At 42.9% G+C, this 5276-nt stretch overlaps 1 non-coding gene across 1 annotated transcript; it reads left to right on the forward strand.

Moving 5' to 3' along the window:
- Positions 1 to 288: 288 nt before the first annotated feature.
- Positions 289 to 395, forward strand: LOC148106901 (U6 spliceosomal RNA). The gene has a single exon (XR_015723512.1). It is a non-coding gene; the product is annotated as a U6 spliceosomal RNA (small nuclear RNA).
- The last annotated feature ends 4881 nt before the right edge of the window (positions 396 to 5276 follow it).

The raw sequence follows: 5276 nt of genomic DNA on the forward strand, positions 1-5276 counted from the left end.
CCTCAACCTGAGGAATCCGATGCTATCTCCGGGTAGGTAGTGTGAAACCTGAGTTAAATTACAGGACACCCAGCTTGTGTAGGAGACTTGCTTGAATGTGTGGGGGGAAAGCCCACACATCGGAATTGCGTATAGGATAGTAAAAGCTAAAACTGGCAGAAGTAAATGGAGAAGTGGACAGATCCACTATCACAACTGGAGATTTTAACACATCTCACTGAGTGATAGCTCAAACAGGCATATGAAAATTCAGTTAGATGCATTACATTTAAACAATGTTAGTAACAAGTGCTCACTTCAGTAGCACATATACTAAAATTGGAACAATACGGAGAAGATTAGCATGGCCCCCGTGCAAGGACGACACGCAAGTTTGTGAAGCATTCCGCATTTAAAAAATAAATGTTACTAACAAATGTATTCACTTAATTGACATGGAACAATGCACATAATAACTACACATGGAACATTGCAGAGTAAGTCACATGTTGGGCCATAAAGGAAAACTTGAGGAACTCCCATGAACATAATACAATCTAGCCTGAAGAGTTGGGTGACGATTCAAAGGTAATGTTGGGTTCTCTGTCCCTCTCCTACCTTTACATGATTCCCAAGAATGTTAATCTCCAACAACCCCCACCAGCTTCAAATGACCCTCTCCACGTGCCAAACCCCTGACCTGGGAGAACCATGTGACTCAGGCCTTTCCCCTCAACTAGCTGTCTGAAAATACACCTGAGGTTCGCTTGACTTGGGTACGGTAAGATGACAGACATGGAAACAATGTCCTTGAAAGAGGAGTTTACTACCTACAGCTCCCAAGAGGAGGGGACACGCCATAACACTCAGGGCCACATAAGGAAACACCTGCGTTGGTCAGGAGGCAGAGAGAATGAGGGGGAAACATGAGCCAGAGTCATTATTCTGGCTTAATGGGAAGGACTGGGAGAGGCGGGATCAGGATCCCGAGTTAAGCTTTGGATTGAATAGTTTGAATAATTTTGGTGGACACTGGGCTAGGCGGGGGGCCCCTAGTGGTCCAGTATCTGGACTTGGGATGATTTAGGGCAAGGAGAATACTGAACTGGGGTGTGAGAATTTGATAAAGGAGGTGGTGGGAGGTGTGGACTCTGGATTGGTTGGTTTGCGTATCAAAAGTGTTGACTGCTATCTCAAGGAATTAGCTCACCCTAGGAGAGGCAGTCCCTGCACCAGGTCCACAAGGCCCCTATTTTGTCAAAGCATCATACAATATAGTTAATAGAAAACATGCAGAATATGCCGAGGGAAAGATTTCACCTCAGTCGTGACCATAGCCATAGGAGGAGAGGTTTTCCATGTAGAACTAGGATAGGCGTGTCATGGCCCATTGGGGTCATGTCTCAGGAGAATAGAAAACACTCAGCCCTGGCCCTTGCGACCCTCCATCTAAAGGGGGACTGCCGGGTGTCTTGTTGGATGGGGTTGGAGAGGGGGGCCCAGAAACCTCCTGGCCTGGGGGCGTCCTGACACGGAGGACCAGCACTGACCAACCCATCCATGGGGTGACCTACAGGAAGTGACCCGTCACCAGTGTCCTCGCAGGGTGCTCATGAGGTGAATCTGTGGGGTCTGTAGCTGGAGGTTTGGAGAAGATCCAGGAGGGCTGCCGAGGAAGGCAAGAGCAGACCCCAAACCATGTTGTCAGGGCCACACAAATAAGATGGAGTCCTAATAGGAAAACCCTTTCCCAAAGGCATAGAGAGGAGAGCCCTGGCAGAGAGAGAGAAAAAAAAAAAAGCAAAATAAAACAAACGCAAAAAGCAAAAGAAAAAAGAAAAAGGAAAAACAAAACACGTAACTTCCCTGAGTTTTGCCACCAGCCTAATGCCGCAGGAGCCATTTCGAACTGCACCACTCTTGCACAGGAGGCTGGCAAGAGTCAGGAGGCCTGGGACCCAGGTACTGGTAGCCGCAAATCCAGAAGATTCTGCGGCCTACTGCATCACATGGTGTCCCTTCATTTTTCCTCGAAAAGGGACTCTGACCACACAGTCACCAGCTCCTTGCCTTCTCTGAGGTTGCTGAGTCTCAGATAAAGGAGTCTCTCTGGGGTCATTCAGATACTACATAGTATCTCCAGAAATGGAGACCGGAACTGAGCTTCATGAGAGAGGAAGGCGTGGCCATGCACAGCTGCAATGAACTCTTTCTGCAATACAGCTGACCCTTGAGCAACACGGGTTTGAACCGCACGGGTCCATTTTTAAGGAGGTTTTTTTGTTTTGTTTTGTTTACAATACACTATTGTAAATGTATTTTCTCTTCCTTATGATTTTCTTCATAACATTTTCTTTTCTCTAGCTTACTTTCTTGTAAGAATACAGTACATAACACACATGACCTACGAAGTAGGTGTTAATTGACTGGTTATGTTATCGCTACGGCTTCCAGTCAACAGTAAGCTATTAGCAGTTAAGTTTTTCGAGAGTCAAAAATTATAGATGGACTTTTGACCCAGCTGGGGGGAGTCGGTGCCCCTAAACCCCACGTTGTTCAAGGGACAACCGTACATGAGGTCTGAAATAAGGGTAAAGTAACAGAAACATTTGAAAACAGCCACGTGGCAGGAAATAACTCCAGCACATTCCACAGAGGTTACACACAAAACAGCTGGGAAGTGTAAAGGAAACAGCAAAGAGTTGGTGGGTCGCTATGAGGAGAGCAGGGGGGAAAAGCATGGTTTTTCCTTTTAATAACGCAGTCAATGTGGATAGATGCCCTCTGGCGGTCAGATCCAGAATTGTAGCTCTGAAAGTCTTGGCTCGAGGGGCGCAGCCAAAGAAAGGGAGGGAGGAAAAGGCCTGGGCTCTGGTGCATTAGCCAGAACTCTCTGCAATCCCTCCCCCCCCCACCCCCCGCCAGCAATCGTTTCCCAGTCTCTAGGCCCTGAGAGGGCAAGTCCAGCCAGAGTGAGCCAAAAAGAAATCTGCTAACGAGAGTGCGTGAACGTTTGGAGTGTGGGAAGTGTAAGACACACACACAGACACAGATAAACTGTCCAAGTCAAGCATGGAAATTTTTAAAATTTTACAAAACAGTGTCAGGTGAACGTTTTTATAAACTGGTAAAAATATATGTGAACTTTTTTGCCCGTTAGTTATTAGATATTTTAAGTGTTTCTTTCACAAACTTACCTAACGTCAAAATATTAAACCCTACAAATACACATTCAGGAAACGAAATTATCCTGCACCTTCCATCTCAATGATCCCCTCATTGTAACCCACAGGTACCCACTATAGACAGATTGGTGCTCATTTTCCAGATGTGTTCTCTTTAGGTAATGTGACTACGTACCTTAAAACACGAGTATTCCGTATGGACACATATTACTTTTAAATGATCAACCACGTAAGTAGTTTTATGCAAATTGGCCTTTTCACTTCTTTTGACTTCTCCAGATTTTCATTTCTTCAGCTAATGTGCTTTGGCATCTGTCCAGTGTTTATTAGAGTAAGCACTTTGGCTTCTCAGTGAATTATTTATTCATATCTTTTGGCTCTTTTTCTGCATCGACTGGTTAGCAACAGACCTTTATGTTCACGCATATTAGCACAAGGTCTGTAATAACATTTGCACAGATTTACTCCCAGCTTTTCATTTTTTTATTTTGACAGTACATAAGTTGGCGTTAAGTTTTTGTTGACTTTATGTTTTAAAAATAATATAGCAAAAGTGAATAATACACAGGGTTTCATCAATTACCAGACCCCTGGGGATTCAGTCATTCAGAGCCTTAAAGGCGTCAGGACACAGTGGAAAAAGCTTTATATCTAATTCTACATTTGTGAAAAACCGGGATGATACCTGAACACTTGTTTAGCTTAAAGGGGATATGTAATGTGCCTCTGGCTTAAAGTAATTCTGTAAATGATGATTTCGTTCCCGCCATGGAGGTCACGTACCCTGTGCTTCGGCCTGGGCCGCACACCTGGCTTCAGACAGGCCAGCTGATGGGGCGCTGTATCCGTGCCTCTAGGCGGAGGGGCCGGCGTCGCGTCTCCACAATCACCTTCACCAACGGTGGGTTGGTGGGTTGTCTGAGCACAAAGTGGCCGTGACATACACAGCAGAGAAATATAAATCTAGATATGCGACCCTGGGACCACGTTAACTATGTTACAAATTTAGTTAGAAAAATTAAAGGGAAGTTATAAAAAGACCTTGTCTATCCCAAGCAAAAATGTTAAATATAAAGAAATGTGAATTATTGGGAAAATATTTGGAACCTTTTATAAACAAATGTTTATTGTTACCCTATGTAAATAAATCCGATTACCTAGAAGAGTGTTGTTCAAAGTCCACAGTGAAGTAATCCCAACTATGCATCACAGTCAAATATATAAAGATTAAAGTATAAAACCAGGGGATGACTGGCTGGCTCAGTCAGTAGCGCACACGACCCTTGATCTCAGGGTCTTGAGTTCAAGCCCCACGCTGGGCATAGAGCTTACTTTTAAAAAAATAATAAAGTATAAAACAAATTACATATGTATATGTCTGTGTATGTGTGTATAAAGCATACTGAAGAGCAGTAGATGTATTGCTATCCAAATTTTGAAGAAATATATATGTTCGTGCAAGTCTACCTCTATACTACTCTACATACAAAAATATAGCTGGAGAACACAAATTCTCTACACACAAAAATATAGCTGGAAAATAGAAATTTAATTACAAAGTCTGGACACCTTGCTGTGTAGCAGGATGAAGGAAACAGACAAGAAAAAATTCCCTAATAAATATTCATTCTGAACCGCATTTGTTTTCAGGACAAATATATTAATTTTGAAATCAGAAAAATAACGAGGGAAAAATACCTAAGATTGTAGTAGATTCTTTGCTGGGAATTTCATTACAAAAATAATGCAGGCAAACATAGGCACACGTTCTAAATAATTTTGGGTGGTGAAATTGGTGGCAACAGGGGAGGCAGGAACCCAATCTCTAGTGGCAGCTCTCATCCGCTTTCCGAGTCTTTCCTTCAAATGGCTTCACAAAGACATATTTCTATGAACACTGTAGTTTTTTGGCTCTAACATGCAAATACTGGCTTTTCCACTTTTACAAATTGTTGGACAATATTCAATAACTATCCCTTGACATTTCTTTAAAATGGGTTATTGATCTATTTCAGTTGATAAACATGTCCCTAATAAACTGGATATTTCAATATCAGTAAAGAAGCAAAAGAAAATGTCTCACATTCACATGTGACCAGTTACATTTGCTAG

Source organism: Ursus americanus, chromosome X, assembly GCF_024610735.1.
Source record: "Ursus americanus isolate L20-20 chromosome X, mUrsAme1.1.p, whole genome shotgun sequence".
In the NCBI taxonomy this organism is placed as follows: domain Eukaryota; kingdom Metazoa; phylum Chordata; class Mammalia; order Carnivora; family Ursidae; genus Ursus; species Ursus americanus.